The sequence below is a fragment of the Phascolarctos cinereus genome, unplaced genomic scaffold (genome assembly GCF_003287225.1).
Source record: "Phascolarctos cinereus isolate Bilbo 61053 unplaced genomic scaffold, phaCin_HiC Scaffold_3;HRSCAF=262, whole genome shotgun sequence".
Classification (NCBI taxonomy): domain Eukaryota; kingdom Metazoa; phylum Chordata; class Mammalia; order Diprotodontia; family Phascolarctidae; genus Phascolarctos; species Phascolarctos cinereus.
The window spans coordinates 6818196-6845332 of NW_027555736.1; positions in this window are offsets into that span (position 1 = coordinate 6818196).

The following is a 27137-nucleotide window of genomic DNA, read 5'->3' on the forward strand; positions in this document are numbered from 1 at the left end:
TTCTGGGTCCCTCCCAGTTCCAAGCTTCCTTTCCAACTCTCCCAGACACACGTGGTAGTCAGCTCTTTCTTGCATCTCTCAGTCTGTCACACTGTCCCATATCTGAGACTGATTGTGCATCTGCCGTGGCTCTCCCCTCATTAGATGGCATACTCCTTGCACCCCCATAACCTAACAGGGACCTTCACTAGACCAGGGGCTAATTAAAGGTTGTAGGATGGAACCTGAGTGTACAAGGAAACCAAGGGTATGATCCAAGGACTTGGACAATGTAAGAAAAAGACCCATCCCCCCAAAAAAGACAGAGACCCAGAGGAGAGAGAATATACTTTAAAAAAAGAAAGTTAAGCGCCTACTGTATGTAAAGCATCAAGCTCGACCCTGAGAGATCTGTGTTTCGGTTTAGATGAGAAGAGTGTGCACGTGGGGGAGTGTGCACGTGGGGGTTCCAGCCAAGAGGAGTCAGGACATTAACAGGCTGGTTTTAGGTGATTCCCTGATTAGGGAGCAGCTGGGTTCTGTGACAGGCTCCTGGAGAAGGAAGCAGCGTCTTCATTGTGGCTCAAAGGGTGGGGAGAGGGGGGAGGGGAAGACGAGGCAAAGAGCCCATAAGTATAAGGAAGGGGGGAATACAGGTGGAGAGGAAGACGGGTCAGATGGAATGGAAGTTAGACAGAGGAGTAGCAGTGACTCAGGCAAGAAAGTCAGGGGAGCCCCCTTCGATGGCAAAGGGAAGCAAAGTCTGGAAGTGTATGAGGTATGAGCATTGGGTCACATCTGGATTATAATTCAACAAACACCTACTGTGTGCAAAATACTTGTCCACAGATTAGAACTTGTGGAATCTTGTCCAAATGAAAACCTATGAAATCTACATAGAAATAGAGGAAATTCTCTGCAAAAGATACGTCATGCATTGTAGCCAGATCTATATTCTTATACATGTATAGATGTATCCAGTAGTTAGCACATTGCCTGGAACATAGTGGGCACCTACTAAATGTGTATTAATTGATTATGCATACATGTATAATACACACACACACACACGCGTGCGCGCGCGCGCGTGTGTGTGTGTGTGTATGTGTATGTAGTGTTTCAAATGTCTTAGTGTTGTTTTAGGCTATAAAAACTTAAAACAGCATCAAAACTTTCAAGATACCTTGCATATGCATGGATAATATATGTATTTGAGTTTGTTCATTTTCAGTCATGTCCAAATCTTTGTGACCCTTTCTGGGGTTTTCTTAATAAAGATAATGGAGTGGTTTGCCAATTCCTTCTCCAGCTCATTTTACAGATAAGGAAACTGAGGCAAACAGGGTTAAGAGACTTGCCCAAGGTCACACAGCCAGTAAGTCTCTGAGGCTGGATTTGAACTCAGAGAGATGAGAGCTCTACCATACACACACACACACACACACACACACACACACGTATGCATACCTACACATACGCAGAGATACATATGTGCATACACATGTGCATACAGATATAAATGCATGCAGATATATGGCACACAATATACATATATAACACACATAAATATGTTTACTGTGTATATATACATGCGTATGTGTTTGTGTATATTTATTATATGTGAATACATGTGTGTAATGTTTCAAATATCAGTTCAATTTTAGGCTATAAAAGCTTAAAAAATAGCAAAATTTTGGGATACTTTGCATATACATATATAATATATAAACACACACGTATGTAATACACACTGATGCATATACACACACATATAAATGCACATACAAACGTGCATACTCCTACATGTATGTAGTCTGTGCATGTGTATATATACAGGTACATATATATTTTTGTGCTTGTGTGTATATGTATACACATTATATGTATATTTGTATAATCTGTGTGAATAACATGCATGTTTATATACATGTATTTGTGTATATACACATGCGCATATATACACATATGCATATATTTACATATACATATACATTGCATATTATCTATACACATAAACATAGGGCTGTTTTCATTTTGCAGCGTCTGCAGGTACCTGCTAGGTACCACTCACTTTTGCACATGCACACTCTTACCTTCTTGCTTGCATAGATGAGCTCAGAGTTCCACGCTATCAATTTGGCAACATTGTTGCAAATCATTTTCAAAATGGCGTCGGCGCTTTTCTGCAGCCAAATGTCATTGAGGCTCGCTATCAGCGCGCATCCCACCAAGTGAAACGCACTCCAGAATGCATGCCTAATAGAGGGACAGTTGTTCATCGTCCTCAGCGTCCTGCTTTTCTCACGTGTGGGCAACGTAAAGATGTTTGGTCGGGGCAAGAGTCCAAGAATGAGACAGACGCCCAGAAGGCAGCGCCTAATTAGCTGCAGTGTCTACCAAGAAAACATTTCCTCTGATGGACCCGGGGAGCTCGTGGCCACGGGGATCGACTTGTGTCGTTAGGAAGTGATTACAGTGAAGAGGAGAGACACTAACTTGTTCGGTGATGGTGTGAATGAAGAAGAGGGAGGAAGGAAAGGGTTCAAATGCAGATAAGAAAGAAACGAAGAGAGAGTGAAGAGACCAAATTTGGGAGTCAGGGCCCAAGCCTCATTAGAGACTGAACCATTTGGAAGACAGATTTCTCAAGCTAGAAGCAAAGCTATTTATACACTTCGCAAATGATGTCAGCCTCTGGTCTATCAATGACATGAAGACAGTGTGTTTGTGAAATTCTGTTTAATAGCTAGCATAGATCAAGTCAGAAGGGACGTTAGCAACTACCCACGTTCAGAGACTTTTATATTAGGAAGCAAGCCAGAGAGGTACAGTGATTTTCTTACAGCCACACAGCAAGAAATAGCATGTCATATGAAAGGAGATTCATTTTAAACATTTTACCTGAAAATCCCAAAGAATAACCCGACATCAACTTAAATCAACCTGTTATTAAATGTATTTTCAAGGTCCTGTGCTGGGAAGATGGAAATGGAAAAACAACACAGCCCCCCCTCCTCAAGGAGTTCACTCTCTAATAGGGAGAATGAGCCCTGTCCACAAATAATCTTATTCCCTAAAATATAAATCACAGAACACCAAACAAGCCTGAGAATGTTTTCAAAGGATTCTCAGGGGTAATTTCTGCATCGATCTGAAATTATGGAGTGTGTTTTCAGCCAGCCAGGGCCAATGGTCTCACGAAGGGGAGATAAGAGAATGGGGGCATTGAAATGGAGGGGGGCAGGGCGCGGACCTGCATCCGCACCGTCCTTTCCTCCTTCCAGGGCTTACTCCTGCTCCTCTGGCCCGAGAAGAGCCTGGAGAGTGAGGCCCCTTCCCGATGTGTTCTTACAGCCAGGCTGTAACATTTTACTGACACCAATTCATAAGGTGACCCTGGAGATCCAGCATAAAGCACCCTTTTATATTGGGCTTAAATAGCCAGAAAGGGTGGGTCGAGGTGCGGGCTTGCCAAATCTATTCCATTTTGTCCTTTGCTTTAAGCGACTGCCCTCCGTGCTCTTGTTTGAGGCCTGCTCAGACAGGCAGGGTCGGGATTGACAAAAAGCGAGGGGGCATTCTGGATGTAGGAGATCATGCATACCACTCCTCCCCCCCTCCCAACAGCTGTCCTGGTTTGTAAACGGGCCCTTTCATTCCCCTTCCCCCCACCCAAGTCTGTAAAATAGAGGTAAATTAAACAAATTATGAACTTGGCCATGGTGGAAATACTTTGCAAAATTGTAGCACCAGCTTTCTGAAACCTTTAATGTTCCACGTCCCAGAGGTGAAATGCAGGGCTCGGCTCTTGTCTCCTTCAGACGCCCTTGCCACCAAAATGTGTCTGGAAACAGCTTTGCAGATGGCCTCGTATGTTTTACAGGAAATATTACTTAAACATTGAAAAGGATCGCGTTTCTCCTGCTAGGAATTACAAATCTGGATTTCATTTTCTCTCTCCCTCTCTCTCTCTCTCTCTCTCTCTCTCTCTCACTCTCTCTCTCTCACTCTCTCTTTTTTTTTCCAAAAAAACCCTGGGAAAAAAATGTAACTGTTACATATGACATGAAGGAAACATTCTGCATTGTTTTTAATACACTCCCTGAAGAATATAATATAGATGTGTGCCGTTTAACATTGCTCTGTGTGTGTATATGTGAGTATGTTCATAAACACACACCTTTAAAATTTGGGGACTAGTTATTGATTTTTTTTAAGTGAAAGGGAAAATGCATTAAATTTCTAAAGATTTTTTTTCTCTTGTTTTTTATTCTTTCATTTTAGAGTCTACAGCACAGGGGGAAATATTTGTCACATGGCTTCAATGTCTAGCTACGATATAAACTGCTGCTCTGTATTGACTTCTGTTTATGCATTTTATGTAGATTTGTTGAGACCACGGGGTCCCTGTCGTCAAGAAAGCAGGTTCACATCGATAAAACACTCAATTACAATCTGAGCTGGGTATGTCAATTCCTTGGATGCTGACTTGTTTTCAAAGGCCATTTCCAGATTCACCAAATGTCCTTTCACAGGAAAACAAACAAAAAACCATGAAGAGAATATTTTTCATATGAAGTCAGGTGCCTTGTTATTTTTGACATTCTTACATCCCTTACACTTAGACACTACCCCCAAAAGGAAGCAGAGTTTATCGGAGGGTGTCCTAAATGAGGGTGTACTTCTTAGATCCTGGTAGCTCTACTTTGCTAAGATGTGTCTTTTTTTTTGGGGGGGGGAGTTGTTTCCTAGTGAAAATTGGCTAGCCTCTCCTAACTTTTGCCTTGTTGTGAATGAGCTCAGCAGATAGCTTTGGAGTCTGGGAAAGGAAGCACAGGATTAAATGAAAAATATTACCAATTCTAAGCCGGCATTAACCACAGAAATATTACAGGGTAGAAAACAAGTTTCTAGTCTAAGTGTTATTTATTTATTGTTAGAGCCTTCAAGAAGCTTCTCCCCCTTCCTCCTACCTTCTCCCCCGCCTAAAAAAAATACCTTGGTATATTGGACATTTTCATACAACTCTCTCCAAATCATAGGTGGTAGTGGAGGGGGGCACAGAGAAGAGGCCTGGCCATTGCTGAGACACATCTATTCCCTCTGAGGGTCAGGAGTGCTCTCTAAACTGCTCTTCTAATCAATACTGAGCAGTCCTCTATGCCCAGCTGTAAATATTGTATTGGAGAAAAATGGGTTCAATGTCACACTTTTTATGAGCCTTACAGTTATTTCATGAAACTTCAAGTCTATGGTCATAGCAATAACCTAGAGACCTGAGATGCTGCAGGCTGGCTTGTGCTTTCTTTTCCTACTCATATTATATATATATATATTTGTGTGTGTATGTAGATGTATTTGTTCATGTGTGCATTCAGGTGTATATTATACAGGACAAACATACACACATGTATATATACATGCACGGTTCACTTATGTTTGGCATGTTATAATGCATTTACATATAGTTGTCTATATGCACGACATATTTATGCCCCACATGTTTTGTACACATATATATCTATATTGATATCTATTTTTACATGTATACATCTCTAGCCATAGTCATCTTCATGTATCTTTATAAAAGTGTATCTATTGATATAATCTTTATAGATGGGGGGAGAGGGAAAGGGAGAGGAAGAGGGAGAGAGAGGAGAGAGGAGCACACACATACATGTAAACATACACAGCCATATATGCATTCACATACACATGCACATACACACGCACATACACGCACATACACATGCACATACACACTCACATACAGATTCACATACACACATACAGATTCACATACGCACTCACATGCACATTCACATACGCACACATATGCACATGCACATACACATTCACATACACATGAACATGTCCATCTGGGATAAAACCTGGGAAGTAGGGCTTCAACACCAAAAAGTATTATGTTTTTTGTTTTACTAAGTCACCATCTCACTCCGTAAAACCCTGTTCTGGTTTGTCTGAGCTCAGGCTGATGCAGACTGTCCTCTGCCCTCTCACCCTCCACTGGTGACTGAACCATGGCTCTACCTTTGCAGGATCTCACCTCCCTGGGTAAAGAGCCGTCTCCTCTGCATCTGCAGCCATCTGGAACGGCCTTCCTGTGTGGCTCCACCTCATTAACTCTCCATCTCATTTCATACCTCATCTGAAATGTACCTTTTCTCCTCTCCTTCTCCAGGACTGCCATCCTTAAATATACCTGTGCCTACTGAGACTTCCACTGCCTAATTCTGCAGCCAGCAGTGGGGGGAAATCACCCTACTTGGCCTGTGCTTCCCATCCGTTCATTCAACAAACATGTATTAAGCGCCGACTCTCGCAAGGGCGTGGCCCGGGTTCAATGGTTCCAGCTGCCAGTCCAGGAGAGTAGCATTGACATAAAGCATTCCAAGGACCATGGAGAATTAGAGAGGCACAAAGTACCCTGATAGTTCTGAAGGGAAAGGTAGAATCAAATGGTAGAATCAAGGAAGGCTTCCTGAAGGAGGTGGTGACTGAGCTGAATCTGAAAGGCGAGGTTAAAAGGAAGGGCAGACAGGGCAAAAAGAAGAGAGTACAACAATAACTGACATTTACATAGCACTTTGAGGCTTGTAAAATTCTTTCTTGGTATTATTTCCTATTGTGTCCTAGGTCCCCTCCCCTCCAATTTGTGCCCCCTGAAATCTACTCCATGTTCTTAGCATACTTCAAATTAGAAATTATTCAAAACCACAGTTAATGAGCCCCCACCAATGTTTCTTTTGCCAGACCAGGGAGAGGACATAAAAGTAAAAAACAAAATATATTTCCTAAAACAACCTAACAAGAGATGTCACTATTTACATGGGGGACATCTTCCACAAATTCTAGTGCCTCTCACGGGAAAAAGGAGTCTTATGCTTTGGAAACACTCGCTAGAAGATAATTCATGGTGCCCCTGACCCTGACAACTGAGCCGCTGATGTCATCAGCCGGGATAGTGGTGTCATCAAGCTGCCCACTGGGCTTCAGACTCTGGTGACCTTTAGCTATACCACTGGCTCTACTTCTCTGGCATCTGCTGCATCTCTCCACTGAGCAGCTCTCTGCTGATTCTCTACTGACATCCACTGGTGCTCCGCTGAATAGCATGGGTACACTCCACACAGGACAGGGACCTCAGCTTTTTTTAACCCATAGTCCCAAGGGTTGTTTCAGCATTTTCTTTATTTTGGGTAAGAACCAAAGAATCCCGCAGACTGCCACACAGAGTAAAAGCCCCTAGGCGAGGACTTGGTCTGACTTTTAAACTTCTTTATTTCTTGCCCCACTTGCAGGGGCTTTTTCCTTTCTGCCTTGCTTTCCCAGTGCCAATCCAGGACTTGCACAGAGTATCCTTTAAAGAGTGCTCACTGAATTGGATTGGGGAAGTGGCACGGCAGAGGGGAAAGCCGCCCCTTACAACTCCAGCTGCCACTTTGTCACCGCTTGTGTCATCTTGGGCAAGTTAATTAACCTCTCTGTGCCTCACTTTCCTCTGTTCTAAAATGAGGGGGTTCGTCTAGACGGCCTCCGAGGGCCCCCTCAGCTTTAGATCTTGGATCCTCTGAACTGAATTGGATTGAACTGATTTAAATTAAATCAAAGGTCCTCATATTAGTCCTGGTGTCATTGCACTGTGGTCTTTGGTCCTCCTGGTGCTAGCACAGCTGAGAAGCTAAGGGCTGTCAAAGTTCTGTCTCTGCACAACCCCGCAATCCCATTCTGCCTTTGGGGAGTAAGGACAACGATGACTTTGTTTGCATACCATCTTCTGCATTAGACTGGAAGCTCCTGGAGGAGCCTTTGTCTCTTTAATTCACCAGTGCTTACCCAGTGCCCGGCATATATTAGATGCTTAATAAATGTTTTTTGATTGACCGTTTGAATGACTGATGGCTTTGACCCTAATGAGCCACAGGACCTGATGTGAGTCACTCTACCTCTGTGGGCTTGCTTTCTTTCTTTCCTTCTTTGTTTCTTTCTTTCTTTCTTTTTTCTTTCTTTCTTTCTTTCTTTCTTTCTTTCTTTTTTTCTTTCTTTCTTTCTTTCTTTCTTTCTTTCTTTCTTTCTTTCTTCTTCTTCTTCTTTCTTCCTTCCTTCCTTCCTTCCTTCCTTCCTTCTTTTCTTTCTCTGGCCCTCAGCATGCTCATCTTTGACAGGATGGTGTTGACATACAGGGTACCAAAAACTCCCTCTTCCCAGTTCTAATATTTTTATGATTCTCAGGATTTTAGACTATGACTGACTTTAGTTATGAAAGAATCTCCATATCCCATGACTGTTTACAGCTCTCTTCCTATCAAGAAGGTGAAGGAGGAGAAGGAGGAGTTGATTTATATAGTACCTGCTACTTGCCAGGCACCATGCTAAGCGTTTTACAAATATTACCTCTTTTGATGCTAATAACAACCCTGGGTGCTATTATTATAATCGTTTTATGTCTGAGGGAACTGAGGCAAAGAGAAGTTAAGTGCATTGTGCGAGATGACACAGCTAGTAAGTGTGAGGCTGAATTTGAACTCAGGTCTTCCTAACTCCAGCCCTGATGCTCTATCTACTGCTCCATCTCACTGATCCTAAATGCACCTCTACTTGGGGAGTATTTCCCCAGAATTCCCTCACGGTATATTCATTGCCCTTTGCTCTAAAGTTCAGACTGATCTGTGGATTGCAGCTGCTTCAGAATTTTCTAAAAAATTAATTCAATTCATCAATAACATGTTCCTTTGCTATGATTAGATTCATTAATTTATTCAACAAACCTTTATTAAATATATACTCTGTGCACACACGTGCACGTGTGTGTGCATGTGTGTAGCACTATCTCAGCCCTGATGGAGACACAAAACTTAGGAACAGATCTGCTTCTTGCCCTCAGGGACCTCACACTATTGCCCAGATATCCTTTTTGTAAAGACAAATGTTGGCCTAGATATCAGCTGAGGTGTCCTCCAGGTCTAAAACAATTTGACATTAAGAAACAAATAATAGCTAATATTTATATAGCACTTTAAGATTTATAAAGTGTTTTACATATATTATCTTATTTCTTAGTAAGAACTAACATTTATATAGCATTTGGAAGTATGCAAAGTACTATACACATTTGCCCCTTATTTAAATGATATTAGGTGTAATTTCTAATGATATGCATGGTGATTCAAGGAATACAGGGATGTCCCCATCCCTAAACCTCTCCTAGGAAGGAAAATGAATGAAATCTAACACATCTTGTACTGCTTACTGCACCAACCGGGAAAGTCAATGAGCATGACTCAAGAGTGGCCGAGTCTCTGAGAAGCTTCCATAACAAAAGTGTGTGTGTGTGTGTGTGTGTGTGTGTGTGTGTGTGTGTGTACGTGTCTGTGTGAAAGACAGAGAGAGAGAGTGAGAGAGAGAGAGAGAGAGAGAGAGAGAGGAGAGAGAGAGAGAGAGAGAGAGCAGTGATTAATAGCTAGTGGACAGCAATCACAAGCTGCCTTTAAAGAATTTGATAGTTACAGCTTCAGTTTGAATAAAATTGCTACCCTATCTCTCATTCCTGTATGCAGTGTCCACTAACCTCAACAGAAGCTCAAGGAACATAGATGAATAAAGAGTAATATTATGAAGACCTGACTATTTAAGATATAATGTGGTGTAGATTAGAGAAATTCAGAAAGGTGAGCTAGAAAGAAAAGAGCGAGAGTGAGAGTGAGAGCGAGAGAGAGAGAGAGAGAGAGAGAGAGAGAGAGAGAGAGAGAGAGGAGGAGGAGGAGGAAGAAAGGGGGGGAGGAGAGAAAGAGCTCCAAGAGGGAAAAGAAAGACGAGGGGAAGAGAATAAGGAGGCTTGCCTGTTAGCTATGAAAAATTGAGTTGTTTCCCTAGAAAATTCCAAGGCAGCTGCAGCTGGAGTCCACGGTCAAACATTCAGCATTTGAAACGTCCCTCCAGTTCATGTACAATAATAATAGATTTGGGAAAATGAGCTCGATACAAATAAACATGACAAACCCTAATGGTTCTGGATGAGTCATTTCAGTCAGAGTTCAATAACATAGGCTTGAAAAATGGTTGGAATATAGATTTAAATATTACCCTTGCACGGTTCTCTGAGTCAACTTCCTGGATATTTTTTTAAGCTCTTTATTTTGGCTTTCATTCTTTCCTCCTTTTCACTGATCGTCTCACTTTTTTTAAACTATATTGTTTGTTACAAAGACATCCCCTTTTAAAAGATGTTAAATGGGTCAGGAATGGCCTCTACCAAGGTAATCTTTGAGACATGTGGGGGTGGGGCATGAGTGGAATCTTGTTGGACTCGGGAGGCAGAGCAGGGAGGAGGGAGAGGACAATCTCCCACTGACAACTTGCATCACACCTGGCTGGAGCTCACATGTTCTCAGCCTGCTTCTTCCATGATCATTAAATTCTATTTCCCTCTCCTCCCCTAAAAAAAAAGGTGGAGGAAAAGGAGAGGGAAAAATGGCAAAGAGCAAATTGGTAATGAATTAAGACCCAGGGCTTACCCTTCACTTCAGATTTCCCTGCGTCTGTCTGGGTCTCCACCTCGCCATAGGTTCATGAGCTGAATTGTAAATCTTGGGGCTGCTGAGGAAGCAGGAATAAAAATGATGGCACGACCAGAGGCCTGGGGTGGGGGCCACTTAAGGGAAGAAGCATGTCTGAAACATAAATAACTGGAATCCCTTTGGCTCATACCGCTGGCATGAGCTGTCTGGCCACGGTGGATCATTCGCACACAAATTTAGGGTCAATGCCAGGGAATAGCCATGGCCGTAGAATATTTAGATGTTTCAAGCATCAACCTTCCTCAGGATGGTGAAAATGCCCCTTGACTTCAAAAGGGCACTCTGGGCCACAGGCAGCCAAGGTGGAATCTGGCACCGTGGTAAATGTGCTGAGAGGCTGCCAAGGGCTCCAGATCTGGGGTGAGTTAGCTCTGGCTTTAAATCCTGCCTCAGCCCACTATTTTCCTCTCGGAGCCTTTGTTTCCTTCTCTGCACAATGAAAGGGCTGGATACAACAGCCTCTGAGCTTCCTTCCCGACTAGATGGATGATCCCATGCCTTTTCCAAGACTCACTCCCACAAGATCAAAGATTTCTCTATGTTAAGGACCTCAGAGGCCATATAGCCCAACCCTCTCATTTTATAATGGAGGAAAACAAGACCTAGAGAAATTAAGGTACTTGTCCAAGGTCACACAGGTGATAAGTGGCTGAGGCAGGATTTGAACCCAGGTTCTCTGACTCCAACTTGAGCTCTCTTTCCTCCATATGGCCCTGTTTTCATACCTAGGCAAGGCAGCTTCAGGCATCGCTAAGGGCCCCAGTCCTTGAAGCCCAACTTGGGGGAACTTTGTGAGACTTCAGGAAGGGAGAAGCTTCCATCTCAGAGTTATGAGTCATCTTTCTGCGGTATGTGCTGTGTCAGCTCGGATCCTTTTTATGTTGGGAGGTTCCATGGAGAGGGTCAGAGCTTCCAGGAATAGAAGATGGAGGGTCCCACTAGGCTTTGCCGTGGTCAGCCATCCAGCATGGTGTGTTCAGTGTTGGATACCACGTTTTAGGAAAAACACTAATAAGCTGGAGAGCAGTAGAGGAGAGCATGCAAGTTGGGGAACCACGTAAGGATCATTTGTTGGAGCTAGGAATGTGAAGTTTGGAGAAGAGAAGGCTCGTGGGAGGTCCCATAGCTCTCTTCAAGGACAGGAAAGCTTTCCTGTGGAAGAGCAATTTCCTGTTATTCTGCTTGACCAGAAAACACACAAAGAAGTTGCAAAGGGCCAAATCTCAGTTTGACAAAATGGTGATTGTTTAACAAGTGAAGTTGTTCCAAGGGGGAATGGGCTACCTTGGGGATAATGACACTTGGAGAAAATTAAAAGGATTATGCAAATGTTCATTATTAAGTGATTATTATTGGGTTTTACCCATATAGAAGGATGCTGGCAAAACTCCCCCCACCTGGCTTGGTGTAACTCTTCCTACCACAGTGAAGGATTCATGCTGAATCACTCTATTCACCCACCTAGTACTTTGGTCCTCACTTAATCTCTGGAGAATTTGACTCAAATCACTAGAATTTTAGAGCAAGAGGCCCCCTTAAGTATCATCTAGCCCACTCTATGCACTCTCACATAACAGAGAGAACATTTTTGGCAGGAGGGTTGCCTGGAGACAAGATGGCTGGTTAGATTTAAGGGGTGGGGTTGAATTAGGTGACTAGCAAATTCACAGGGATGATCTGATGGTGTCTCCCTATGTGGCCAAGACTGAAGAGTGCTTCTAAGGGAGTTGTGCTATGTCTTGTAGGCACCTTGGAGAGACAGAGGCAGATTGGAGCATCTGTAGACATTCTGAGTCTGGTTCTGGCCTGCAGTTGACAGCTGACAGAGGCAAGGCTAGTGCCTTCTCTTTTGGAGATTTTTGAGATTATCTCCATTTGCAATCTCTCTATCTGGTACATACAATGTTATTTGCATGCCATCTTCACCATGAGCATATGTGCTCCTTGAAAGCAGGGACTGTCTCTGCCTTTCTTTGTATTATTGAAAGTTAGGGTGCCTCAGTCTGTTCTGGGACCAGCTTGCCAATTAGTGTTGGGAGGAGAGGCATCACTCAGTCTGCAGCTTCATGTTGCCTGATGTGGTTCATGTGGGAAGTCATGCACCTACCTGTTTGGACCTGGAAATTGTCATGAACTTGATACCTTGGGGAGGAACTGAGATGTAATGGCCTGTTCTCTCTTGCTGGCACGAACCTATCTGAATCATCTTTATCTCATTACTAAAGTTATCAATAAAAGCTGGCTCCATCTTGAAGTCATTGCTGCTCCCAAGCGATCAGCCCTTCAATGTGTTGTTACCTTGACATACTTTTAAGAAACTCATTTAATTTTCTTTGTCCTGAATTTTGCCTCCTTAATCAGGGCAAAAGCCCAAACAAAGAATCTTCCTCTGAATGGTATTCCCAGCGATTAGTACAGTTCTGGGGATGTCATAGGTGCTTAACAGGTGTTTGCTGACTGAATGAGAAACGACACCTGGCCCATAAGATCTTGTCAAGTGCAATTCCTCCTTCACTTTGTTAACCAACACTGAGCTAACCACTGAGAAAGGAAGTGGAAGGGCGTGCAATCATTTCCACCAAAGACCACACTGGAGCACAGAGAAGATGAGCTGCCTGCAGTCAAATTAGCGAGAAACTTGGAATTATCTGAAGGGAATGAAGTTATCTACTACTTTTGTGCTGTTAAGGACTGGTCGGAGGGATGACGGGGCGTAGTAGCTAGAGAGACAACCTTGGTGAGAGGAAGGGCTTTATTTCAGCCTCTGGCACACTCTCAGGCAACTCTCTAAGGCCATAAGCAGTTATGCAGATGTTGCTGATCCACATCTGGGCAGGGTAGGTTCCTACATTGAAAGCTTCACCCCTACCCCTGAAAGATCACAGGTCTAGATCAAAAGCAGAATGGCTACCAAGACAAAAAGCAGGAATCACGTAGCTAAGGACTATGCTAGATAGAGCTGTTGCCAGCACGTCAAAGCTGCTTCTAGCAAACTTAAGGATGGTACTTTTCTCAAGAACGGTTAAAGACCCTAACTGGAACTTACCTCAGAGGTCTTTCTGCCCCAACTACCTCTGAACAGTAATGTTTTCTGTAACATTCCTTTGGCAGCCTCCCCAAAGGGGTGAGCCTGAAGGAGCCCAGCACACCTTTGGACAGTTTTTACTGTTCAGCAGACCCTTCCTTCCTCCTGTTAAAGGACTCATTTGCTTAATTAACACATAGATGGTGCTGAGGTAAGAGACTTTGGTTGGAACATCCCCAGGTTCGACTTAGACAAGTCTGGACTAATAACGTTTGACTCTCATTCCTTGACTGGCTTTGAACATTCCCGGCTTCCTTCAAAGTAAAGCCAAAGCACTAAGTCATCGGGCCTTCTCTGATGCCCCCGGTTAAGAGCACTGCCATCCCCCACAATTCACTTTGTATTACATTGCATAAACTTGTATTTGTTTGGACATATGTTATCCCTAATTAGAACGAAAAATCTTCAGAGGAGAGCCTGTTCCGTGCCTATTTTTAGACCCATCACCTGGCAAAGTTCTCGGCAAGTAGGCAGAAGCTAAAAATGGGGCTAGATTGAAGTAATTCAATGTACTTCAAATTAAAAGGGCTCTGACTTGTTCTACTTAAAGAATAAGGACCTGTGGGTAGAGGCTAAAAAGAAACTCCTTTGGGCTCGATATCATGAAGGTTCTCCGAAAGTGGAATGGTCAAAGTCAAGAGTTGGTTGGCTCCCCCATCCTTGGAAGTCTTCAAGCAGAGTCTGATGTGTGCAACTGATGGCCCTGGACATAGTAGGTGCCCAAAGAATGTTTGATGGAGCACTTGCTTGTATGTTACAGGGGGTGGTGGAGATTCCACTAGAAAGAAATGGCCATGGAGGTCCTTTCTGACTCTTAGATTCCGTGTTTCTATGAATGTGATGGAATTAGTGCATTTATAAGTCACCCTATAAGTACAAGTATTATCTTAGGCTTTGTGACATTGGCCTTCAGAAGGGGCATCTCTGGTTGTAAAAACATATCTGTGGACTCAGAAGGATGTTGAAAATGGATTTTTCTTAAGTGGTAATATTCCAGGTTGTCTAGACTTGGTTAAGGGCATGAAACTGGAGGCAGAAAACAATTTGGAAGAGAATCCAGCTAAGTGCTTAAGGGCATCGCGAATGCTCTGGTCTACACTGGGGCTGCAATTTCTGGAAAGTAGGGGAAAAAAAAGAGTCAGTAGAATCAACAATGGAGAGAGGGCAAATTCCCAGTCATATTTTAGGCTAGAAGGTCTATGCAGTTTGGCTTGAAATATCCCACACAGCAGGAATTTTCAAGACTCGTTTCCCCACTCATTTTGCATTAGCAATACCCTAAGTTGCTGAAAATGAACTCAGCTTATTTGACAAAAGTGCGCCCCCACCCAATTCCCACTTACCAGGCAGCCAGCAACAACAAAATCTCTTGGTAACTCTTTAGAGGAGGGAGTTTTTAAGACATAATATCATTTACTGAAGGGGGGAAGAAAGAGAAAAAATGTAAACACCATTGTTCCTAATAGAATGCTTTTCTTTAAAAAGAAATAATCCACTTCTGCTTCATCATTTTTACATCCCTCCCTAGCTCCTAAAATTCCTTTCAATGGGAAAATGCTAATCTAGCTCATTAATAATAATAGAATGCAATTTCAGAATACACTCTAATAATGATCATTAGCTCCTCTGTGGATTTTGTCACTAACATTAATGCAAGATGAGGAGAATAAGACCTTCCCGTTGCTTTTCTTTTTTCTTCTTTCTTTCCTTCTTTCTCTTTTTCCTTCTTTCTTTTCTTTTCATTCTCTTCCTCCTTTCCCTCACTTGCCCTTTCTTTCCTTTCTCCCTCTCTCCCTTCTTCCTTCCTTCCTTCCTTCCTTCCTTCCTTCCTTCCTTCCTTCCTTCCTTCCTTCCTTCCTTCCTTCCTTTCTTCTTTCCTTCTTCCTTCCTTCTTTCTGAAGAAGGAAAGCAATTTGACATTTCTTTCAGCTGGCAAAGGGAGTGGAGGTAAGCTTTCTCTGGCACCATTGTTCTGGAGGGTTCTCCAGGATTCCTTGGCAAAGCTGCCTGGCCTGGCATAGCTTTCCAGGAACCCCAGGCCTATCTCTTGTGCATCCCACCCCCAAACACATTTAGCTCAAGGGAGAAGAGGAGAGGTGGTGGGAGACACTGGCCAGGTCTCACAGAGGAATCTGTTTCCCGGCACTCAAAGTGACCCTCCTTCCCCTCAGTGCATCCTAACAAGGTGCCTTGGAGCTAAGAGCTTTGCAATAGATAGTTTTTGTTCCTAGCAAGCAAGCCTGGGAGGAAGAGGTTCCTATAGAAGAATGCAGCCCTCTGCCTGGACCACTCCCCCACCTCCTCCTGCCAGCCTGCTCCCAGTTATCTGTTTGGCACAGGGCTGGCCCTACCTCTCACTTGGGACTTGGGACAGAGCTTCCTTTCCCAGGCAAATGGAGTATCCTCTCCCCTCACCCCCATTTCTCTCTCCTCCTTCTGCTTTACCTCTGTCCTCCACCGTTTCTTTCCTTCCTCATTCTCTTCTTCCTCCCTTGTGTTCTTTCACCTCCTCCTTCCTTCTCCTCCTCCTCCTCTTCTCCCTCCTTCTCCTTCTCCTCCCCCCTCCTCCTCCTCCCTCCTTCTCTTCCTCCTCCTCCTCCTCCTCCTCCCCCTGTCCTGCTGCTCTCCCTCCCCCCTCCACCTCCTCCCACTCCAGCACAACCCTCCCAGCTAAGCTATGCTAATCAGGTGGGGGACCCGAGCTGAGCACACTAAAGTCATTCAGCCAATTAGGCCCTGAATTGTTTGCATCCAACAGCATTTTGTATTTCTGCAAATGTGTGAAATGCAAAATGTGCCCTCCAGCAAAAAACGACAGCGGCCATGTCCTGGCTGTGTGTCAACAGCCGGATCCTGGGAGCAGAGGAGAGAGTGGAGGAGAGAGAGGAGCTGGGCCGCCGGCTGAGCCTGGTGCCTGCATATGGTGGTGGGGGAAGGGGAGGGGGCTCCTTTATGTGTGCCTGAGTGTGTGTGCGTGCCCAAAGAGAGCAGGCGAGCAGGGGCCCGGGGTCTTGGTGGCAGATGGGCAGGGGTAACCGGGATTGGCTAATCCCAAATCTGCATTCTCTTCTCCACGTAGCAACTGGGGAAAGATGGAGCCAGCTGTCAAATGGAAGACTTTCATGGTCCCCTGCACACAACAGCTGCACAGGCCCTGCCTGCTTGGTTCTAAATTATTAAACATCTTTTTAGTTTGTTCCAGCTGCAGGCATCAGTGTGTTTATGCAGCCTTTGTGCGTTTTACACAGGGCTCCTTCTCCCCTCCTCTCATCAAAATGCTGTTTGTAAAAGTCATTATCCCATCTGTGCCCCACTTTGGCCAAACAGCCCAAGACAAATCCGCCCGCTCGTCTCCTTCCAGGACAATTTGGGAGTTGAGGATGATGGCAGTGACTGGAGGCTGGAGGGGCTGGCTCCTTGTTCCCTCTGCCACCTGTAAGAAAGAGCTGGCTGCAGGCGGGCAGCTTCCTTCCATGGAGGAAGGGCCAGAACCGGGCAAGTGGCCCCCTCAGAAGGGAGCTTCTCTTGTCCTGTCACCCCCGGGGCCACCCACCCAAGGGACAGCTGCCTTAGAAAAGGAGAAGAGGGAGGCCATGTGGCCCTGCCAACTACCTGAGACATTCCACTAGGGAGGGGCCAAAGCAAAGCTCTCCTTTTCTCCAGGGACTGTTGGAGCCATCACTTACGGCCTGCAACATCCCCAAAAGTCTGAACAACAATAATACCATTATCATTTTCCATAGATTTGAAACTGGACAGAGAGTACATGAAAGGCCACTGGTACGTGGGCTAGTTTGGGAAGAACAGTCCAGGCCTGCAAGCTCCTGGATTGGCAAATAATGAACCTGCAGCTGACAGCACCAAGCATGGCTGGATAGGTTCATTGGCCCCCACAGGGACCACAGAGGCGGAAGGCCTGGTTTCTCATGGTCCTTGATACCTGACCCAGAGTCTTGGGACAGACAGGCTGATTCTGGCCCAGCAGCAACAGCTGCTTTGCTTACAGACTGAGGAAGAAGCGAAGGCCACTTGACCTCTCCTGGCCACAGACTTTTCTTTTCATCAATTCTTTTGTCCCTGTTTCCATGAACCACCTAGCAGGACCTTATTGGGCTGTAAAAGGAAGCAGCCTTGGCCTGTGCTTGGGGTCATTGGCAAGACGGGGCTTGCCAGGCTGACAAAACACACAGAATCCTCTATTCCCAGGGGCTCCTTCCTTCTCCCACCCCCGTGGTGCTTCCCCAGTGACCAAGCACCATGTTTTGGTTGTTAGCCCTCTTTAAAGAGCCCACCATGAGTAGGATTCCATGGGCTTTAAAAAATACAACTCTTTTTATTGGTGAGGTGAGCTTCCAAAGAGTTTCCTAATGCTGTCTGAATATTTTATATCCCAGGGAGCCTTATAAATATCCTCTGGTCCTTCCAAATCTTCCAGATCGATGTTATAATTAGAAAAGGACTCATTCGGAAATGTTCAATCTCAGGCCAGGAGGGAAACCGCCCCCACTGACCCCCGTCTCCCCAAACCTCCTGACTGCCTGCACCTATATCACTAGAATTGGGGGAGAGGGACGTGTCCTACGGCTCCTGGCATCACTCCCCAAATGCCCTCTCCCTGTTTTAGAAATACTTCCCAAACAGGCCCCTGCCAAGCAAGCAGCATGGCCAGATGCAATGATACCTGTCTCATGTTGCATGTTGGCTCTTTGGACAATGTAGAGCAGCATTCAACACCTTGGACCCAGGAAAGGAAAAAGCCCCCTCAGTGAGAAGGGCTGTGCTATTAATATGGTTTGTGTCATGTTTATAGGAGTGCACTGGTTTCTCGGTGGAGACCTGAAAGAAATACATTCATCGTGAGGATTATGGAATGGCCCCTAGAAGAACTCCCCACCTTTCCATAATCATACAGATTCAGAGGGCAGCCCACCCTGGATCAGATTACAGGTGCTTGGAGGGGTCCCTGCAGGAAAAGCACCATTTTCCTGCCAAGGGGAAGTCATCTGGCAGCAATGGGTCTACTTGCAGCATGGCCCTTTAGTCTTCTTTCTTAGTCAAAGACAAATCTGTACAAATAAGCTGGCTGGGCCTTGGCCTCAGCCTCTGCGGCAAGGGGCTCATGAATATGGCCTGCTGTTGTTCCCAAGGGGAAAGCGCCCCCTTCCTGGCAGGTTGATGTGAGCAGAAGGATCCTGATGGGGAGCTGTGATAGCAGTGGCATCTGATTGTGGAGCTTTATTAGGATGACAGATTTAGAAGGGACATCAGGCAGAAGTCCTCTCCTCCATTTCCTCCATTTTACAGAAAGATAAGCTGAATCCCAAAAAGGCTAAGTGATTTACCCACAGTCAATGACTAACAAATGGCAGAGCAAGGATTTGAACTCATATTCTCTGCTTCCTAACCTAGCCCTCTTTCCACTGCACTCAACTGGAGAACCATCTCAGAGGACCCCAGGGTTTCTGTGGATGGGCATCTCATCTCTGCCACCAAGGGCTGCTTCCTCTGCTCCTAGGGTGCTTGTACAGCAAGACCGATGCTTAGCGGAGCTTTGAGTGCCCCACTGCCCACAGCGTTTCTGGGCCCCCCACTTCCACCCGCCTGCCTCCTGTCAGCCACCATGAGGAGCCTGGGCTCCCCAGCAGCATCGACAAATGATTCTTTTGTTTGACATTCTTTTTAATTAGCCTCCTTTTTTAATGACCTAAGTTAATAAGTGCCAAAAGGTGCAGAGCACAGCATGGCTTCATTTTTGAAAAGGGAGCATTTGCCTTTAATCTCCCAGGCAAAGCCGTTGCCCTTTGTAAGTCCCAGCAGCAAGCTGGAGACACTCTCCCGGGCTGGCTTTGCCTGTACACAGTGGGTAGGTATGAACCGATACACTCCTCCTCCCGCCAGGCCTGGCCTCCTCCAGGTTCCAGGCCAGAACTGACTTCTTGCAAGTCAATCTCGGGGTTCACTGGCTGGAATGGCAGACCTCTCTCGTTTGCAGGTATATGCCTGGCCCAGGTTGGCCCACTTCCTCTTAGGGCTCTTTGAGGTTGTTCTAGCAGCCTTGAGTATGCATCTTCTTGGCACCATACCCAAAATTGCCTGAAGTGAAAACTCACAAGGCACTGGGGGTGATAAACTTTTTGTTGCAAAGAATGCCATTATTCACGCATAGCTAAACCATGAGTGCAGCATAAAGGAGGTCCAAAGGAGTCCATTGGCACACCCACTGAACTTGCCCCAATATGGACTGGAGTTTGAGAGGGCTCTGGGTTTGCACTGGTGTTTTTAGGGCCATACTCTCTCTTTCTTCCCCTTGGATCACTTTCTGTCATATCTTATCTTCCATTTATCCATCAGGTGACAGTGGACAAAGAAGGCTGGTGCCCCCAGAGTCCATGGCACCCTTTGCAAGATGGTTTTTCTTTTGGTGATGGCATCATAACCACACACCCGAGGCAACACTAAAGACAGTCTAATTTGAATATTCATGAGCTCCTTTTGCTCCTCTTAGGAAAACCGAAAAGGGGTCCAGAGACTTTGAGCTCCCCCCAGCTACTCCAAGAGGAAAAATGCAGCCTCTTTTCCAACAGTTGGAGGCATAACTGGACCCAGGCTTGCCCGGAGGGAATAAAACAGGGTGTCTTTGATGTCAGAGGTCCTTAACCTGTGAGTCCTGGACCACTACTCAGAATCAGGTATTTTGGCTTTTCCCCTTTACATTATAATTGGAGGAAGTGCTAGATTTCAGCTACAAGTTAGGGGAAATAAAGCTATCTTTTCCCCCCTTTTCAAGTTCCTGGATCCCCTGAAGTCTATTCATGGAGCCCTGACCCCAGGCTTAGCATGCTCTTCATCTCATATTTTTGTGGCTCATTTACATTAGCAGAGGATAACCAAATCCTAAGCAGCAAATTCAGCAGAATCCTGTCATATCTGGGGGTACATTTTTGTTGTTTGTTTGTTTTTTTCATTCACAACAATCAATTCCTGAGATTAAGCTTGGGATTCATGCAAGGGGAGAAGGCAGCAAGTCATGTAGCCATGATAGAAAGCATTTACGTAGTGCTTTAGGGTATGCCAGGCACTTTGCACACGATCCAATCCGATCCTCACAACAGTTCTGTAAGGTGGGTACAATTATTGTTCCCATGTTATAGAAAAGAAAACCAAGGCACAACAAAATAACAATCTTAGGTAGGACTCGAGTCTTCCTGACTCCTGGGGGGTGCTCTAACCACTCTACCACCTGGCTGCCTCCAAGCAGTTCATAGGGATCAGAGGATGGGAAACTGGAGTATGAAGGGACATTGACCATGTGGTCCAACCTCTTCATGGCACAGAGAAGATAACTCAGGTCCTGAGGAAGAAGTGAGCTGCTCAAGGCTATCCCGGCTGCCCCAGGACTCCTCTCTATACCATGGCAGCACTCTTGTGATGGATGGCAGTGGTCCATCCATAGAGACAACCCAAGGTACCTACGTCTGTTTCCATAGCTTCTCAGGGGAGACCACAGCTAGCTTCTTAACTGTGTAGCTAAGCTGCCCTTGAAGACTGGGGTGAAGCAATACACTTCTGGGTGCTTAAAGATGAAGAGAACGAATTTGAGGCTATGGAGATGGAAAGCCAGTGAGCTAACCCAAGACCCCTGTGATCCCCGCTCTGCCCCCCACCAGCCCACAAATTCACAACTCAACTTTTCTGTTTTCTAGCACTGCCAAAAGCACATAGAGGCCATGCCTGGCTGCATCACCCACTATTCACTTTGGAAAACAGCGATCCCTTCCCAGAGGCTCATGGGAAACTTCTCAGTTACAGAGGGCAGAAAGAGCTCTGGCCTCCAAAAGCAGCCTCAGCACTCCTCTCCCCTCTGTCAGTGAAAACCTCCCCCTGCTTGCATCCAAACCTTTAAGCCAGGATGAAGACATAAGTATTCTCCATTGAATTCTATTTTTTTAAGGCCAGCTCTACATGACATAACTGAGGAGCATGCTGGTTGGCAGTCCAATTCTAGCATTTATAAATTTATTAAAGAGGGATTTTTAAGCATAAAAATCCAAATTAGTTTGTCACTTGAGTATGCTTTTCGCAAGTCATTTCCATAAAAAACAATATCCCCAACTTTACTGGAACTAAATCATTAAGGAAGAAAGGATATTGCAATAATAAAATTATCAACAGAGTTCTGACAAGCAGTCATGTGCTTGTAAATGAAATTTACCCCAGTGCCACTCAAAGCATCGTAATTAAGTGGTTCAGGACGCATTTTACCAGATGGCTCCTACTTAGTATCTGGTTGCTTTAGAGAAAAAGGTGATTGGAATGAGCATCAACTCATTACTGGAACACTGAACAGCCTAAGAAAGTCTTTCCAATATACTGGCCTTCAGGAGGACATGTTTTTAAAAGACCGAATTGCTAAAACCGCTAAAATTTGGATATGGATCATTATGTCCAAGCCAACAAAACAGAAACAGATAAAGAGTGAGGCCCCTGGGTACCAGAGTTTAGATCCAAAGTCCCCTTTAAATTGTATTGCCAAGGAAACTTGTGGCTGTCCACAGAGCATTAGTTAGGGTAAGACCACAGAGCTACCCTTGAAGACTGGGGTGAAGCTACAGAGGGTCGAAACTAAAGGTCATCAGTCCTGACCCACTAATGATGCAGAGGAGGAACGGAGTCCCTCAGGGAAATGAGGTGAGTGAGTCGGCTCAAGGCACACATGGCACACGATAGGGCGCCATTTGAACCCAGAATTTGTTATTTTTTATTCCAGTTGCTGAATCAGATCAGTGTCACGTGATCAATTCTGCATCCCCTGACTTGGTTCAACTGTAAAAGGACAGCTGAGTATCAATTCCCTGGAAACTCTTGCCTTCATCCATCTTTCAGGCTATGTCTTTAGCTCACTCAGGTCACTACTGCAGATCGCTGGAACAGGCTGTCACCTCTGTTACGGACAATTAGAGGATGGCAGAGGGTTTGAAGACACCTCTGAGGTGAATTGGCCAACTCCCTCATTTGCCAACGAGGAAACTGAAGCCCAGGGAAAGCAATGAGCTTCCCAAGGGTTTGCGGCTGGACAGTCACTGGCCATAAGCATAGAGCTATTTGCGTTCAAATGTCCGTAATACATAGATAAAATGAAATGAAACTCCCTTTGACTTCTTAAGAGGAACCTGTTCAGTAATGACAAAGACCCTTGGGTTCGTGATTGTTCAAGCATTTGTGCTCACGTGTAGGTGTGTGGCACACACCTCTCAGAACTCCTCATGAACGATTTTGAAGCTTTATTGGACTTCTTAGCATCTCACCTTTCAGAAATGAGGAGGAGATTTTGGTATTTGCCCCCCTTCTGACAAGTTTGGGATGATGACAAACTGTCATTCCATTGATATGATCCAGGCTAACTATTTACTACACCCATGGGAAGGCCGAGTCAACTCTGCTAAAATCTAGGACCCTAAAGATTGTGAGACCAGTCTCTTAGCTACACAGAATCATGGGATTTCAGAGTGGGAAGGGATTTCAGCAGCAACTAGTTCAACCCAAACCTTAAACGGCATCCTCAGTGTTACATACCTGAGAAGAGGTCGTCAGTCTCTGCTTGGGATCTCTGCAGTAAGCAGGTAGGAGGGCAGGGTTGTACCACTTCCCAGCCAAGGTGGCTTGTTTCACCTTGCAGGTAGTTCTCATTATTAGAGAGTTTTTTCTTACTTCAAACCTCAGTTTACCTCTTTCCAAATTTTACCCATCCTTCCTGGTTCTGCCCTCTGGGAGCAAACAAAATGAGTCAATCGTTCTTCTAGAGGGTAGCCAGTCAAATGTATGAAGACACCCACTATGTGACTGCCAGCAAGCTCCCACCTCTCTTCTACATTGAGTGCCTAGGATCGTATTCTGAAGCCTAAGCAGCCCCAGGTCCTTCCAGAGAGCCTCATATACCTTGACCTCAACACTGTTCCCCACTCTGGCTGTCATTCCCCAAATTATCCAAGTCATTTCTACACTCTACTTCCCACAATATCTGAGAAATCATGATTTTGGTGGCCTTTTCTTAGAACCATCACGATTCACATTGACCCACCAATGTGGGCTCTTCTTCCAGATGTAGGATATACTATGAGCCTCATGCTCATGTCTCAACTAAATTTGCAACCTGGGGTCTTCCTCTGTCCCCCTGAGGCTGGAGTGTTCCTTGAGCTCTCCTGAGATTTTGAGGATGCCCACAGGGGCTCTTCTCCACCCGCTTTCCTCTCCTCTTGCTTCACAACAAGCTGCCATTGAATTTGATGACCTCATGTTTCTTTGATTCCATCCTTTCCTCTAGTTCTCCTGGGTAACTCTGACATCTGTTGTTTTCTACTTCCTCATATAAGAATCTGATTGCCTTCCATCTCCTCTGTATGTACCTTGGATTGTTCCAAGTTATTTATATGTTGTAGTATGTGGAAGGCCCCATTAGAACATAGGCTCCCTGAGGGTAAGGAGTTGTCTTTTGCCTTTTCTTTGTATTGCCAGTGTTCAGCACGGGTGTCTGGTACATAATAACACTACATAATAACACTTAATAAATGTTTGTTGATTGACTGACTGACTAAATTATTGCTTTGTCAATTTAACAGAAAATAAATGATGGAGGGTCACCCAAATCCATTAGTTCAGCTGACCCTAGAATAGGTCAACAAGCTGAACAGTTACACTTTTTGAATTTCAAGCCGCTGACTCTGAGAGCCCTCAGATATCCGTTTGTATCAATGACACAGGGTGAAGATTCTACCAGCCCCAGGAGGTCTCCAAACAGTCTCATGACTCTTTGCTGGAGATGTCGTAAGGGAGTTCTCATTCGGGTACAGGTTGGACCAGACATCTCTGCTGGGCCACACCCTTCCAAGATCTGCAACGCATTGATTCTGTAAGCATGTTTGAGTTTGTAGAACTGAAAGGACATCCAGGGGACAATGTTTCTAGGCCGTTGGAAGTGCAGGGCTGGAGCCTGAGAAAAAGTGGAGGGCTGGTGATCTAGCTTTGGGTGGCATCCTCTTAGAGCTAGCACTTATGGTGGGGGACCAGGGATGAGGTCACCAGAGGAGAGAGGCGAGAGAAAAGGAGAAGAAGGTCCAGGATGAGGACGAGGAATACCTACTTTTACAGGATGAAGAAGGTTTACGTGATGGAGAAAGACTTGTCTGAAAGGTAGGAAGAGAAAGATGAAAGCTCCATGGAACAGGAGCCTCTAGAGGGGAGAGTCTTCTCAAGGCTTCTGCTGGGACACGAACTGAAGGCTGGTCTTGGGCAGGAAAGGGTGAGCTCCATCCACCAGTAGCTTTCTCTCCTGAACACTTCCACTGTCATGCTGCCTCAGCATCCTCCTCCAGGCTCAGAGGATGAGGGGAGCCTTGTTCTTGCCCAAAGCAAGGGTTTGCTTGTGCCTTGATCCTATCCCCTGACAGTTCAGTCACCCCCCCCCAGTTCCAGAATTCCCAGTGTTTGTGTGTACAAGGACTCCTGTCCTGCTGCCCTCCCCATGACAAAGACCTTTCCTTGAGCCTAGCAGCCTAACCCAGGCTTCTGTCACCACTACTAAATTCACTTGTCTTCAGTAAGGTCGCCAAGGATGCCTTCACTGTTAATCGAAGCCTGTTCTCAGGCCTCATTCTTCTCCATCTCTGTAGCGACTGACGCTGTTGTTTCCATTTTCTCTCTCTCTGAGTTTTCTCCCATTCCTCCCTCCCTTTCTGACTCATCCCTCTCCAGGTCCTTTGCAATGAAAGACTCCTTGCCCTCTAAATGCAGTTGTAGCTTGCCCCACCCCACCCCATGCTCTTTTGTTGGCCCTCTCTTCTTCCCTCTATAATCTCTTGTTAGAAGCAGCTAAATGGTCCGCTGGACCTGAATTAGGGAAGACTCGAGTTCAGATTTGGCCATCAGATTGGGCAAACTCACCTGGCCATCCCCAGAGTTCAGGCCTTGTCACTTCTTGCCAGTTCATTGTTCTCCTTCCCTCCAGACTCTCCCTTTTCCAACCCAACTTCCACACATCTGTCAAAATTAATATTCCTAAACAAAAGCGGGACATCATTCTCCTTCTCTTGAAACGGTAGAGCCTCCCCATCATCTTTAAGATAAAAGAGAAGAAAATCCTCTGTATGGTGTTTAAAGGCCTCTGCAGTTTCGCTCCAGATACCTTTCCAGATTGATCATACTGAGAGTCCCAAAGCTGTTGGTGAAGCTTTGATATAGTAGAGCTTAAAGCTGCCCCAAGACTTTTAGGAGGTCCTCCATATCAATAGGTTCCAGCCAAATATGCCTGTTCACTGATCTCTGGACGTGAGCTTACATCTCCCGATTCCGTATCATTGCCTAGGTGATATATCACTTAGACCTGGGATGCTGGCCTTCCTCTGCAAAAGCCCAGTTCCCTTCAAATCAGAAATCAGGAGCTACGTTCCTCAGGAGGCCCTTCATGGTTGCCACCCAGAGGCCAACACCATGGCCCAATCATTAAGGTCTTTGTTGTTGTCATTATTGTTATAATTGTTGTCATTCCAATTGTGTCCTACTCTCTATGACCGCATTTGCGGTTTTCTTGGCAACAATACTGGAGTGGTTTCCTTCTCTAGCTCATTTTACAGATGAGGAAACTGAGGCAAACAGGGTTAAGTGATTTTCCCAGGATCACATACCTAGTAAGTGTCTGAGGCCAGATTCGAACTTAGGAAGATGAGTCATCCTGACTCCAAGCCCAGAGCTCTATCCACTGTGCCACCTAGCGGCCCCATTAAGCCCTTCATAAATAAATACACAGACACACAGACACAGACACACACACACACACACACACACACATATATATATACATATACATAAACACACACATAGTCTCTATATGTATATATTATGTTATATGCTATATGTATATATAAACTATAATTACTTATCTGTGGATATACTGCATCTTCTGATTGAATCTAAACTCCTTGATCCTAGAGATATCTCAATATTGAGGACACTTAGTACAGCATCTGCCATAAGAGTAGATACTTACATGTTCACTGTTGGATTGAAATGGAGGTTAAAAGCTCCTGGCGCACCTACCCCACAGGTTTTTTGGTGAGGCTTAATTGAAATAATGGCTATAAAGTGCTTTGCAGAGATTCAGACTGGGCCTTCTAGTCCAACCTTTCGTCTTACAGTAAAGGAAACTGATGTCCAAAGAGAGAAATTATTTCCCCCCACCCAGGTCACACAGACAGGAAACTCGAGTGCTGGGATTCAGCCTCTGAGTCGTGGGCTCCATATTGTCTTGGGGGCCAGGGACACCCATCAGTCTAACCCCTTCATTTTCTAGTTGAGGAAACTGAGGCCCAGAGAGGTAAGTGACTTACCTCAGTCCTACACGAACAAGAGGCAGAGCTAAGATTCCAACCATATCCTGCGATTTCCAAGACATTGTCTTCCCAGAAGCCATGTGGCCTCTCTTT